The sequence below is a fragment of the Brachycentrus maculatus genome, unplaced genomic scaffold (assembly GCF_059751285.1).
Source record: "Brachycentrus maculatus isolate JH-2025_06_01 unplaced genomic scaffold, ASM5975128v1 h1tg000318l, whole genome shotgun sequence".
Classification (NCBI taxonomy): Eukaryota; Metazoa; Arthropoda; class Insecta; order Trichoptera; family Brachycentridae; genus Brachycentrus; species Brachycentrus maculatus.
In genome coordinates this window covers 210,189-226,008 of record NW_028281067.1, presented here as the reverse complement: position 1 = coordinate 226,008, position 15,820 = coordinate 210,189, and the positions used below count along the sequence as shown (strand labels likewise).

General features: G+C 28.8%; 1 protein-coding gene across 1 annotated transcript in view; it reads right to left on the bottom strand.

Moving 5' to 3' along the window:
• LOC148304436 (synaptotagmin-10-like) overlaps positions 1–15,214 on the bottom strand; it is a gene marked incomplete at its 3' end in the record, with an annotated part of 78,768 nt that extends 63,554 nt beyond the window's left edge. Inside the window, exon 1 of the mRNA XM_088268308.1 lies at positions 15,107–15,214. The remainder of the gene's footprint in view (positions 1–15,106) is intronic.
• Between the last annotated feature and the right edge of the window lie 606 nt (positions 15,215–15,820).

The following is a 15,820-nucleotide window of genomic DNA, read 5'->3' as shown; positions in this document are numbered from 1 at the left end:
TGATCAAGATATCGCTGCATCAATGCTACAGGGCCCTATTTATGGGTTTGGATAGGGGTACGAAGAAGAAAAAGCATATTCATACATTAAAATATTTTATTTAAAAAAAAAATATATATTGAGAAATAAAAAATAAACATTTTTAAATTCACGAAACACGGAAGTAAAAATTCTTGAAAAATTCCTCAATATTTTTGTCTTTAAACATTTTTTACAAGTATCCAATATTTTCGGTCGATTATTTTTCTTTTTCGTGCCTGAAAATCATAATTCATTAAACTTTTATTATGAAAGTCCCTCGCTTTAAATGTTTTCTTTTATTCGTTCAAAGTTTCAAGGATTAATAACATTCTTTAAAGGGTCTTCAAATTTTAAATATCAAATTTTGTTGGATCATGTATTGTACTTTATCAAGCGAGCTTTTGAAACAAAACCATTGTATAAGTTTTTGAATGCGTAACAAAAATGATAGATTTTCTTTGTTACATATTTTAAGCATGAATTTTTAATAATAATAATAAAACCTTTATCCGTACCCAATGGTGCATAAGGCACTGCATTATATAAACGCAGTGTTATCTTGATCGTTTACACACGAAGGAAAGGTGATCAGCCCTCCGCTTCAGGTACCAGTCCAGGGTAATAATGAATAAATATTACAGGGAAAAAAATCACTTGTATTTATTTTACCCCCCTTGGGAATCGAACCCGGGACCTCCAGAACGGTAGCCGAGCGTGCTGACCATTACACTACGGAGGTGGACGCTTGAATTTTTACAAGGTATTTAGTTATGCGTTTTTTATATTGTAATTATTGTATATATAAATACTCATACATCACTGCAAATTATGAAACTGTTTTTATATTGCAGTGTTTTGCAATGTAACGTATAACTTTATGGGTAGTTTTGCATTTTAACCCTAAACAATGTCTGTTTTAATCTATAGTTTGTAATGAAGGAAGATGGAAATCTAAGTATCGACCTGGCCCTTGGCTGGCTTAAGTGATCACTTTATACATTTGCAATATACACTTTACACGTTTGTGTAAAGTGTATACTATTGTACCCATTATTGAACATCCACATTGCGTTAATTTTTGAAACCTGTATATATGGATTCCTTCCAAATGCTAGTTCTTAGTTCAAATATTAAGAAGTCTGTGTGATCGTGGCGCTTTCTGTTGAGGATATATCGCTCACTCCTTTCAAGAACGTCATAAATAAAAAAAACTTGATTTTTCAGGAGTACATTTTTAAAGTTTAAAAATAAAATACAATGTATTAAAAAAATATATCAAGCCACTTGTTGAACTTTTTACTGTGCAACAGATCTTTTTAGGTAAAACCAAAAGGTTTTTTCTCCATTTTAAAAGTATTTAGTATATTCAAAAAAATAATTAAACGATACGTTTTCTTAAAATGCAAAAACAACACTTTCTGCCCTGTAGCGGGTAAATATTAAGTTAAAAATATGCCGCTTTTGCTGGGATATAGTACATTTTCTGGGCATTCTGAAAAAATGCAGAACTAATAATTGACGATTTTTGATTATGGCGTTCTTGAAAGGAGAGAGCGATATTTCTATCTACTTGTTAAAAAAATATCAGTTAATAGTAAACTGTTATTCTACATGATAAATATTTTATTTGACTTACGAAAATAAAGCTAATAATATATTATAATAAAATATTCATTCGTTTTTCTCAGATGTATGAAGATTAAATTTAAATAAATCTTTCTAACATGTTTTTACAAGCGTACGTTATAATTTATTTTTTCCTGAACGACGCCATCTTTACTTAAATTAAAACGTATTTTTCAGAAGGCACTTATGGAAATATACATCGCAAAGTAATATTGTACAATATCTCGTATGTTATGATCATATATGGTATTCTTGGAATGTTATAATTTCACTTCAAGGTGAATTAAGTATGCAAACAGGAATTTGATATTAGAAGATATTGTTCCATTAAATGAAGATAGAGAGAAAATGGCAAGAAAATTAATAAATGCTCTAAATTATACTAAATTTATAATGGAGTGAATATTTTAAAGAAAAAACACTTTGCTTAAATTATTTATTGATTTAATATAAACTTAACGAAATGAAATGAATAATTTTAATTAAATAAAGGGTTTTATTTTTATATTTAAAGTCAACAATGCTTTCCCCTTAGTTAAAGTAAAGAGAATAGGTTTTAATATTTAAACAGAGACAAAGTTATTGAGTTGAACATAAAATAAATGTATAATTTCGGACAATGACTGGATTTACGACCTCGCTTTGGCTGGTTTAATATAAATTCATTAAAAAAATGGATCGATGAAAATACAAATGACATGTTTTTTTTAAATTTTTGAAATTTGTTTTTTTTTATTACAAAATATAGATTTAAATAATGCAAAATAGTTGGTAAATATACAATACATTTCAAATATAACGTTTTTACCTCTCTAATAATGTTGGTACTTGTATTTAGAGAGGGAGTTCGTTTTACATTTTTTTTTAAACAAAGTAAATTAAAATTAAAACTAAAATAAACAAATTTTAACGAAACTAATTTAAGATTACCTAATTTTCTAAGTTTTATTAGATCCAATTTTATAGAAATAGTATTGGTTAGGATAAAAAAATGTTGCAATAAATATCTTGGAAAATATTTTACTACGCTGAATATCTTTTATGTCCGTCATATTTTTCTTTATTCTGAAATCAAACGCTACGTGTCAGCCTCTACCGTCTGTCGACAGCACACCGGAAGTAAGGCTGTCAGTTCGATTCTGAAAACATTACTAGCTCCATGTTTCTGCATTTAAATAACGCCCGGAGTTGATTGTCAAACAGAAAATTCATTACGTGTTCATGAAAGCAAGTCACCCGCTCTCGACGGCCAGATTTTCAGGCAGGATTTCATGAAAGAACTGAAATGGAAACATCATTTCCTTTCTGCCTTGCTATATGAGCACTTCTGAAATTATCATTATGAAAAACGACAGTTACAACATTTTGAGTGTGTCCAAATACTTGTTCACAAAATCTGGATTATCTCCAATTACAGGAGTTATTTTAATATTATTTTTTGACATCTCATGAAAGATGAAGAAGAATATGGAAGTCTGGGCATTTACGGGCTGACGAGTATATAGTACTTAGATCTCACATGTGAATGAAGAAGTCAACCTAGTAATTTGAGATTGCCAGTCGTGAATAGAATACTGAAATTTACACGTGTATAAAGTGATCACTTTGACCAGCCTGTGGCAGGTTGTAAGGCCTGCAAATAACTAGACTTCCATATTTTTCTTCATCTTTGTGAAGATGTCAATTGAGATAAAAATTGGGTGCTGAAAATCATGAAATAGTAGTTTAAAAAATATATATGACAGAAAATTAGGTAGACAAAGCACTAACTACTATACTGTGGAGTCGAAAATGAATGTCTTCAGCATAAAAATATAAATAAAAAATTAAATTATGAATAAGCAATGGTTCATTTCGTGAAATATTTAAAAAGATGTACAGTGCCTCAAAAAGTATAAAATATCGTCGTTGAACATTTATTTTACTCTAAGCATGAGATAGTTTAAAAAAATCTGTTACTGAAAATCTTGTCATAGAAGTTTTATGTTTAATCTTTAAATTAAAATGAAAAATGAAAAATTTAATTCATTTTACTCTCCATAAGAGATAAATAATAAAATGAGAGCTCAAAGTCATTTTACTCATATTTTAATTTCTTTCTTTTCTAAAGGCACCTTTACGTATTGGAAAAATGATAATGCCCTTCATTCATTCCTTGCAATTTTCACAAGATTGTAAATCTTGATTAGAACCGTCTGCGGTAAAAAAAGAAGGAAAAATTTGAATAGAATCTTTTTAATTTTCATAGATAAATCGCTAATTCAATTCTTTAACAAACAGTATTTGTTCTCCACAATTCATTCCTTTTCCTGTGCGGTGTTTTAAATTTTAAACTAATTTACCATCACGCCGCTTCCCCGTAGGGGTAGGCAGAGAGAATAGAACGCCACACCACTCTGTCCTTGCAAACATTCTTCGCTTCTTCCACGTTCATGCATCTCCTCATACATACCCGCCGATTGTTAAGACTCCTAACCTGACCACTTTCAAGTATTTGGCATACCTGATCGTGCCATGTTTTTCTCGGTCTTCCTCTGCTTCTTTTCCCACTAACATTCGCCTCATAAATTTGTTTTACCGTTCTTTCCTCGCTCATACGTTCTACATGTCCAAACCATCTCAACACACCTTTCTTAATTTTATCGATAATGCTTATCTAAGCTTTGCATTCCTTCCTTATTTCACTATTCGAACATCTATCATACATCGTTTTGTCGCACATTCCTCTGAGAGATCGCATTTCGACTGCATTCAGTCTACTTTCATCCTTCTTTTGCCAACTCCATGTTTCACTTCCATTCATTAGAGTTGGAACCAGGACTCCGTTGTGCACTGCCAGTTTAGCTTCCGCTGATAGGTTTTTATTTACTATAACTGATTTTAAATTTTAAATTTTTAAGATTTTAAATTTTCGTTTACGATAAATCAGAACACGATAGTAAAACAAGATCTGACTTTTAGAATCTGCTTTATAAAACTACGATTTTATTATACCTTTAAACAAGAAATCAAAGATCCACTGTAATAATAGTGAATGTCCAAAATATCACAAAGTTAAACCAGCGAATAACACGAATAAAAGTTATAATTCTTCTGATTTCTAAAATATTAATAATTAGTTAAAAAGTTGAACAACAAGAATACATTGTTTAAACAATGAAATAACAACAACTCGTATATAGTTTTTTTTACATATCGTAGTCATACAGGAGAAAGTGACCAAGTGCATTTTTTGCAAAACGTGATCATTGACTATTTGATATCATACTAGCCTTATATTGCCATGAAAAAAAATCCAGAGGATTTTAAACTTGGAAGTATAGTATATTAATTTATTGAAAATGACTAACTGCATTGGTGTTTATTTTCTTGCCAAGCAAAAGTGACTTAAATGACCCTTCTGAACATTTTACGTTTTGGTAGTTGGTCGCTTTCTCCTGTACGACTACGACATATCAAAGTGTATGTGAAAAAAAACTATAAAGTTGTTATCTAATTATACAAAATGGAATTACACCAATGTCAGAACAAAACCTTAATCTAATAGAATATATGTGAAATGTTTTGTATAAACCCAGTGTGGACACATTTTTGTAAATTTTAAATACGTGTACGATGAAAAATAAGTAATTAAAATTATATCATTCATAAAAAAGAAAACAAATAAAAAATCACTGAAGCTATGAAAAACCATTAGGATTTAGGTGAGCAATTGAAAAAAAATATATATTAAAAAAAAATTCTTAATCATTACCAAGAAAAACATTCAAGTGTTAAGTGTATAACTGATTTTTTTTACAATAATTGCTAAAAATAATAATAAATAAAACATATTGATTTGTTTTCGAAAATATGCTTTCGGTTCGGAAAACCTTAGTGTGGACATTATTGTAATTTTATTAATATGTGTATGATAAATAATAAGTGAATAAAATGATATTATGAATAAAACATGATTTTGCATTAATATTTGCTTAACCATTCCAAAAAAAATTAAACGACAATTTTTTATCAATTTTTTTTAAAGTTTAATAAAAACTTCATTTCATTCAAAAACACGAAACATAAAGTAAACTAATAGGAAAATTATTTAAAAAATGCTCTAATATGGTTTCCTGACGTTCGACATCTTTTTCTGTTAGAGTTCAGAATTTACACGGTAAATATGACGAAACGATGATTATTGGATTTTTAGCATTACAGCTTTGGACTCTTCAAATACAAATGATTTCAGTTTTAAAGGAAAGTACACCAACGCTTTTTTAGAGGTTTTAAAACGTTTTACGCGATACGCTTTTGTACAAATAAGTCTGTAAAACTGACACTGAAGAAGAGAGAGATTCTGAAAAGAAAAGTGATCGTTCTTTAGAATGTGACAACATGACATAGGATTGATATGTTACAAGTATGAGAGACAGGAAAGCGAAGAGATTTAGGGGTGAAAAGATAAGAACAGGTTTTTAAAGGAGAGAGTAAAGTTGCATGCAAAAAGCACAAAAGGGTAGTTTTTACTAGACTTAAATGGATCAAAATAAAGTCTTAAAATTAATAGACGAAATAGCTTTTGGTCATAATTGATTTTAATAAATTAAATTTTTAAATGATGAACATATACGTACACTTAAGAGCTATCGTAATTATTTTATTAAAAATAATTACGATAGTTCTAAAATTTCCATTTTTTAAAACAAGAGAACTTCTGAATATGTGAAAATACAAACAAGTGTGTATTTTTAAACTCCAAATAAAAAATACGTTAATTAAAACCTTATATTGATTAATTGTTGGTTGAAATATAAATATAAAAGTATTATTTAATTAATTATTGATTGATTCGGCAGTCACTTTGTGGTAATATCTATCCATTTTTTATTCATGTTTTACTTATTTATTGTTTCGGCATTAACTTTGTGGTAAGACAAGTTACAATGATTAAAGAAAACACTTGTTTTATACCACTTGAGTTTTATTAAAGACTACATGTTTCAGAAGTTAAACTTCCATCATTCAGGTCTATATAGTAACTATACAGACCTAAATGATGGAAATTTAACTTCTGAAACATGTAGTCTTTAATAAAACTCAAGTGGTATAAAACAAGTGTTTTCTTTAATCATTGTAATGTTTTACTTAGTAAATACCACTATTTCTTAAATCTACTATGACACATGTTTCGATGCATTTCGCATCATACGGTGTTTGAAAATGATACGGAATGCATCGAAACACGTGTCACAGTAGATTTTAAGAAATAGTGGTATTTAATATTAAGAGATTAAAAAAAGTATTTTTTTCAGCCTACTCATGAATTAACACTGTGCAGTAAATGGTAACCAGTAAATATAACACACTGTTTATATTATTCCTGATTTAAAGATGACGTTATAAAAGATTAATACTATTATGAAACACACTGTTTTAGATACGCTGAAAGTGGTACTGATAGGACAGAGGTGAACTCATAAGAACTTCTTAACGTTTCTGATCACGTACCATTTCAATATAAACCTGGTCTTGTCCCACAAATGCCTGTATGCTGGAGCAATAATAAAAATTAAGGGGCTTCAGTCGACCCAATAATGTCATTAAATATTAATATTAATAATTCACCTTTCATAATCTTATAACTTATAACCTATATAATCTTATATCTTATGCTTATTTGTTAAGTTTTTTCATTTGCATCTTTTTGTTTTTTGTTTTCTATTTAAATCAAGTATTTGTAGTTTATATTAGCACTTTTAATCTATTTATATTTCTGATATCTATTGTATTCTTTTCAGTGCCCTTTGTTGTAACCTAAAATAAAATGTATACCCACACACTGGCCATGCCTTTGTGTTTTTTTGTGTGAAATTTTTATGGACGTAAAATTATAATATATTGTTAAGTGCAAAAAATAATAAATAAATAAAGAATAAAAAGTCCCTTATCTACTCAATAAAAGCTTCTTTTCATCTCACCAATTGATGTCTCTAGTGAAGTTCTAGTGATTCAATAATAATATTTCAAAATTGGTTCATATATTTAGAACTTCCAAGAATTTGAGTAGTGTGGTTGTCAATAATGAGAAGAATTGGTGAATGTTACACGTATGCAAAGTGATCACTTACACCAGCCTATAACGGTCGTCAGCCCCGTAAATGCCCAGACTTCCATATTTTTCTTCATCTTTGATTAAATGTCAAAAAATGATATTATAAGTCTTAATTTTGTGCAATGCAAAATAAATTTATCCACTAACTATTTGAAGAGTTACTTTTAAATTTTCTTCGCTGATATTTAGATTATTTGGTACTGGTTAATATTTTTACGAACGTTGTAAGACAAACATCTGAAATCATGAAAGTTACGAATTTAAGTCAAAACGGTAGATTACATGAATCCAAATATTTACTTTATTTTGTTAGAAACCCCCAAAACTTATGTTGAAAACGAAGAGTTAAGAAATGGTTGATCTTTCTCCTCATTTGAGATACTTATAAACTTCTCTCCCCTGTAGCATGAATTGAATTTGATCGGTAACTGATTAAAAATAACTGTTTATTTTTAAATTTAATTTCATTTAATATTATTTTTGATAAAATGCATAGTTTAAAAAAAAACGTAAAAAAGGTGGAAACTGAAAGAAAAAATCAAATGTTTACACATAATGATTAGTTTTTGTGTTTAAAACAAAGCATTGGCTGATTTAAGTGATCACCTTATGAATTGATTCTAAATTCAGACATATCACTACACTACTTTAAGAATTACATTAGTTACTCTTTGCTCAAAGGGTAAAGTGTAAACTCTGACTTATGTATAAATCATTATATAATATGGCTTCAGTCTTTCAAGAAGCGCTGTGCATTCTAGAATAATTGGTTAATAGACACCTCACTCGTGGATCTGCTGCATAAACTGCCTGCATTTATCCCGTATATATTTATTTATATTAATTTAAGTAAAATCATGGCAAATAATAAGAAAACTATCTGATTAAAAGTAATTCCAATAAAATAACTACGTAAATACTTGTGATACTTGAAATGTCAATCATTGGTAGAATAGTGGATGTTGCAAGTTTGAAAGAAATCATCTAAATAGCCTATGACGGGTGATGAGTCTTGTAAATACCCAGAATTCCATATTCTTTGTCATCTATGGTGAGGTGTATTTGTGAATATATATAAATATATATGTAATACCAAGGTACCTACCTATACATTTTATTAAGTACCTACATTAAGTACAAATCTACCACCAGATGTCGCATGCATCGCACTGAATAAACAAAAGACATCGTATAGAAAAATATTCTGAACTGTCAGAATCAGATAGATAGAAAAATATTATAAAGATTAATTAACAATAAACTTTTACTGTCGTTACTTCAATTAAAAAGCGCAACACATTGTTTGTTTTATTTTTAAACCCACTATGATTACAAAGAAGAATATTACCACGTTTTATATGTATATATATATATATATATATATATATATATATATATATATATATATATATATATATATATATATATGTATATATATATATATATATATTATATATATATATATATATATATATATATATATATATATATATATATATATATATATATATATATATATATATATATATATATATATATATATATATATATTTACATATATACATATTAAACTTAAGGAAATCACCCTTAATTTATAAGCAACCTTTCTAAATTGGAGAAAATGCGGCATCGAATAAACAATTGAGGAACCCTTTCACGCCCTAGTTACTGCAGAAACCTTTTAATAAAGGAAATTTCAAGGATTCTTTCAGTAGATGTAATTATTTGTTTGTCCATCGAAATACGATATTTTCACGAAAAAGCCTTACAAGGTATTGTCTTCCTGTATTTCAATCACCATATTTAGTCGTAATTAATTTTGAAAATATTGTAATTTATTTGAAGAAAGAAAAGTAGATAAAAACGAAGAAAGTAAAAATTAACGTGATTTTTTTTATTAAATACGTGAATTTGTGAGATCGCATTGTTTTAGGAACTTATGCAATCGAAACGCCATTTCAAGTAACTGTTCATAGACAGAAAATCTAAAAAGGATTATCGATGTCAGTTTCAGACGCTCCTTTTAAACTGATATATGCTTACTAAAACGATATGTGCGTCAAACACGGCTCCCGTGTCCAAACAAATTTTGGAGCTATGCGTTGACTGGAGTCGTGTTGAATAAAGATGAGGATTTGTTGCCGGTTTTATGTATTTTGAAAACAAAAAAAAATATGCTTATTCATGATGTTTAAAAAGAAAGTACTTTATTTTATTTTATTTTAGTATTTAAATTATGCTCTTTTGTCGTAATATTTGAAGGTTGAATATTTTTCTAATAAACTGAAAAAAGTGGCAGTATTTGAATTTGGAATTTTGTATTCAATTTTTATATTTGAATCACTAAACCACTTTACAAAACATTTCCTTTTTGAACTTTATAAAATAAAACAACTTTGTTTTAACCATTTTTTATTGGTTCACTTTTTCCAACCAGTTTTGACAAGAACGTTGTCATCATTGGGGTTTATATACTTATTTCAAAACATTTAATAATTTATTTAATTTTGCTAATTCTAAACCGGTTGGAAAAAGTGGTTAAAAAAAGTTTTGATTTTATTTATAAAATTGATAAAGTGTGCCACAAAGTATCTGCGAAAAACATTCAAGAAATTTCCTTTTTAATTTTACACTCGACGGCGACGGTAAAAAAAGGATAAGTAAATAATAATTACGTTTAGTTCGTATATTCAACCTACGAGTTATTACTGTGGATTATCACCACTTCACACGAAGCTTGCACTTCATATTCTATGGACTCTTAACAGGTTGCACATAAATGCAATTATTGAGAAATGACTTGAAACATTACGTTCTCAAGCTGAATTTGCAGGTAAAGCTGGATTTGCAACTATTATACGCATTTATCTGATGCACGTGTAATATTGAAATGGCGTTAATTAATCGCCGAAGACTTAAGAGGTTATATTCTTTTATGCACCCTATTTACTATAAAAAGTTTAATAAGTGTGGTATTAATATTGGAGAACAGGCATACTTAACATTATTAGGTGAGATCAACAGTTTTAGAAGTACGTATATAGGTTTCATATGTTCTTGGGTAGATGCAGGTTTTTCACTTCAATTTGGACGTTTTACAAACCAAAATACAAATCGAATTGGAGATTTATCAAATCAAAATTTACAAAACGAATTGGACATTTTATTTTATTTTATATTTAAATTAGAATTTTCCAAATCATATTCATATTAGTACAACATAAACCGTCAGTTAGAATACCTGCCCGCATTTTTATTATTGAGAATAGCAAATGCGTTAAGTTGTAAATCATAGTCAGTACGCATGATTACAAACTTATATGTACATTATACAGTAACCCCCCCTATAACGTTGAAATAGGTACCGCGGTATCGGAGGGAACATTATAGGGGTTTTAGTATTTAAATTGCATTTAACCTAACCTAACCTAACTTAACCTAACCTAACCTAACCTAATTCGTTAAGCGAAACATTGTTTAGACAAGGGGACTTGACCTTTCTCTTGAATATATATATATATATATATATATATATATATATATATATATATATATATATATATATATATATATATATATATATATATATATATATATATATATATATATATATATATATATATACATATATATATATATACATATATATATATATATATATATATATATATATATATATATATATATATATATATATATATATATATATATATATATATATATATATATATATATATATATATATATATATATATATATATATATATATATATATATATATATTTACGTACATAGTTACTTTGTATAGTTAGTTAGTAACGTGAAGACTTTTCATCATTGTTGCCCACTAATCAGAAATGCACACGGGTGTAAAAGGTTACATCCCCCTACAAATTGTTATCCTCACAAAACATGTTGCACGCTGGTGTATCTGAATGGATCGTAACCTTGCCACTCGGCGGTGCCGTGTGGTATCGATCGGCCGACATTGACCCAGGACTCTGGTCAGGGTTGGACTACCCACAGCCTGCCGGCGGGGGCGCAGCTTGCAGGCGAAGGGGGTGGATTCGTGCACCTGGATGCATCCCTTTCCGGCGCTCAAAGTTGCAGGCGGATAGGGCAAAGAGAATTTTCAATTCTGATCCTCTTTTAATATTTTTTATTGGATTGAAATACCATAAAATGCGTATGAAAAAATACTTTTCGTTTTTTGTTGTTGATGAATACAAACCGAGAGAAATTCATTATTTTAATATACGAGGACATTAAAAAATACATGTGGTGTCGATAAATACAAATAGCGTTAGAGTAAGGTCCTTACAATATATGCCTGTAATCAAATTAACCAGGTACCTGACATATTGTCGTCGTACAGGAGAAAGTGACCAAGTAACAAAACGTAAAATGTTCAGGAGGGCCATTTAAGTCACATTTGCTTGGCAAGATAATAAACATCAATGTAGTTAGTCATTTTTAAAAAGTCAATATATTATAATGCCAAGTTTAAAATCCTTTGGAATTTATTCAGGGCAATATTAAGCTAGCAAGATTTCAAATAGTCAATTATCACGTTTTTGTAAAACATGCACTTGGTCACTTTCTCCTGTATGACTACGGTATATAAAATAGAACCCAGTCAGGGATCCAAAAAGAATAAACTGAAAAAATTCTTTAAAAATTCTTTGTGTTAGGGATATTTTTGTGGAAAGATATTTGTGTTAGTGATTAATTTTATTTTCTTATTTGTTTCCTTTAAACATGCCTTTTTACTGTACGTATTTAATGTTTTATATTTTATATTTTGCCCTGTAATAGTTTGTGCAGTCTTGTTATCCCATATCCCAAAACGAGAAATGAAAATTACTCATCGGGAATATTATGTACATGACTTATGTATGTAATATATTAAAAAAAAGTGAATAAATGTTTTTTCTTAGCTTAACTCTATATTACTAAACTATCCTACGAGTGACGTTGTTACTCAACATTCGTAAAAAAATATGACAAATGAAACGGGAATTAATACGATAGTCAAAAACTTTTATTATTTCAGAATTCAAAGTCACATTTTTGGGTTCAAAAGATCACATTATAATGAAAAAAAATTATGGTACATTAGGAAGGCACTGTAAAGCAGGGGGCGAGGGAACGACGAGAACATGGTTTTATTCAGAAATTTTCAGCCGTCGTAATTTTTACGATTGTTTAGTATTCTAGGGTTGAAGAACTTGGGTTTGAAAATAAGATTCAAGCTTTGCTAGAGAGGTGGAACCAATCCCTAACTCTTAAGTTCATAAAATCGATGACGGAATAACAAAACAACAGAACGTGAGTAGTTTTTGTTTTTATCTAATTTTAATGTAAGAATTTTTTTTACTCCAAATATTTATTGTTTTTATTGTTTTTTTTTCTCCATCATAATTTTTGTTTATTAGTCAGACTTGAAGTTGTGCATGCTGAATAATTACTGAATGAATTACAAAACGCAAATATTCAAAGATAATCTGAAGAAATGGGAGATTATTGACATAAAATTACGATTTTCTAAAATTAAAAAAAAAAAACTGTAAGCTTTCCGGTAACTAACAGATTAAACAATCAATTTAAAAAAAATTATGTTGGTAAAACAGTGCTGGTAATCTAAACTTCCATATTTACTTTAAAAAAACATTAACTAGTTGTTTGGAGCGATTGTAGGACAAGAGAGTTACTATGAGAATAATATGTTGGCCTACTCAATACATGTACGATAAGACGTAAATAATAATATTTCGAAAACAAGTTAGAACGTGAGTTCACGATTTATAGTAAAAAATGTTTTAAATTGACTGCCCTAACAAAATAACAACGACCAAAACATTATAATTGTTGCAATATTTTATTGTCGTTATAATCTGACACCAGAAAAGATTCACGTAGTTCATCTTGTTTACATAATTTGTATTTCCTATATACATTATTTTAATAACCTTAATGCATTAGTTAGGCTTACACAAAAAATTCATTGTTAGAAATGAAAAAAAAAATTGGTATAAAAAAAAACACAACATGGGTATAAATCTGTACCTTGTTTTTGTTTTGTATTTTTATACATCTCAAATTAAATATACGTATGAAATTTATTGTGATACGTGTTTAGATGCATTCCGCAACCATTTAATTTCAAGAAACAGTGGTTTTTACCATGTGAAATTAAAATTTATTTAAAAAATAAATAAATTGGCTCACCGTTGTCGATAAGTCGAAAGCTAATGATTGAAAGAATTAACTAAAGATTTTGAATAAAAAACTTTGAAAAATGCAATAAAATAAAACAAAACACTTTCATTTATTGATTCGGCAATAATTTTTTGATAAAAATTCAATATTTTTAATTAAGGCTTCACCACACAAATATCTTTATTTCTTAAAATCTATTGTGACACGTATTTCAATGCATTTTGCAAAATTTTCATTAAACGAAAGAGTGTATTTTTTTGGTTATATTTAAATTCAGATTTCACTAGGTAAATAACTCTTTTTCTTGTGACATATATTTCGATACATTTCGCAATATTCTAATTTTAAGAAATAAAAATATTTACCGAGTCAAAATAAAATTGATGTAAATAAATAAAATGAAAATGATTCCATCAAATTCAATCGGCAGTCAGTTGTTGATGATATTAAAAACATTTTTAATTTATAATACACTAGGTAAACTAGGTAAATATACCACTATTTATTTCAATTTATTGCGTCACGTATTATTTCAATGCATTTTGCAACATTTTAGTTTTAAGAAATGGTGGTGAAACCAAGTGAAATTAAGATTAATTTAAAAAAAAAAAGTTAATTTTCTTACCGTTGTCATCTAAATCCAAAACTAAAGATTGAAAAAATAATAAAAAAATACAAATAAAATACTTTCATTAATTAACATTATAGTAGAATCTATTCAGAAATAATGGTATTTACTAAGTTAAACTTAAATTGAATAAATAAATAATGTAGGTTTCATTAATTGATCACGCCATTTCTGCGTAATATTCTTAGATTTTTAATTTAGATTTCACTAGGTAAAAATCGTAATTCTTGCATTCGATGCATACATGCAACATTTTGAGGTATTTTGAGGTAACTGCAGACAGTTGGTAGAATTCCATATCGAATTGTTGGGTAATATATCCAAAATAAAACACGGTTTTTAATGGATTGAATTCTACATTTACTAATGTTTATTTTAATACTAGTATTAGATTAATACTACTAGTATTAGATGAATACTATTAGTAGGTATTTTTGCATTTGAAATTTTTTATATATTCTGGTATTTACTGTGTAAAATTTAGATTAATTAAACAAATAAATGAATTCTCTCACCGTTGTCGTCTAGGTCCAAAACCCTCGCCTGCTGCTCCCCCTCGCGCAACAGGTCCGGCGCGGAGAGTGTGGTATTCCCGAGTCGGTCGCCCGCACTGAGCAGTGCGCTCGCGGCGCGCGCGAAGGCTCTGTCTGGCTGTGCGTCGCTGTACGCCGCGGGCCCGAGCACACCCATCACGAGCGGATGCCTGGACGCGAATGGGCCGGGCGGCGCGACGCGGACGCTGGGCGGACGAGCGGGGAGAGACTAGGGTACTCAAGTCTCAGTACTTACCTCGAAGTATGCAAGACGTACTTATTTCATTATTGTTCTATGTTGTTTCACATTTTCAATACATTTCGCAAAGTCTGCGTACTTACCTCGAAGTTTGCAAGACGTACTTATTTCATTATTATTTAACGTTGTTTCACATTTTAAATAAAAAGTATGCAAGACGTACTTTTTTCATTATTATTTAACGTTGTTTCACATTTTCAATAAATTTCACAAAGTCTTACCTCGAATATGCAAGACGTAGTTTTTTCATTATTATTTAACGTTGTTTCACATTTTCAATAAATTTCGAAAAGTCTTACCTCGAAGTATGTAAGACGTACTAATTTCATTATTATTTAATGTTGTTTCACATTTTCAATAAATTTCGCAAAGTCTGAGTACTTACCTCGAAGTATGCAAGACGTACTTATTTCATTATTACTTAACGTTGTTTCACA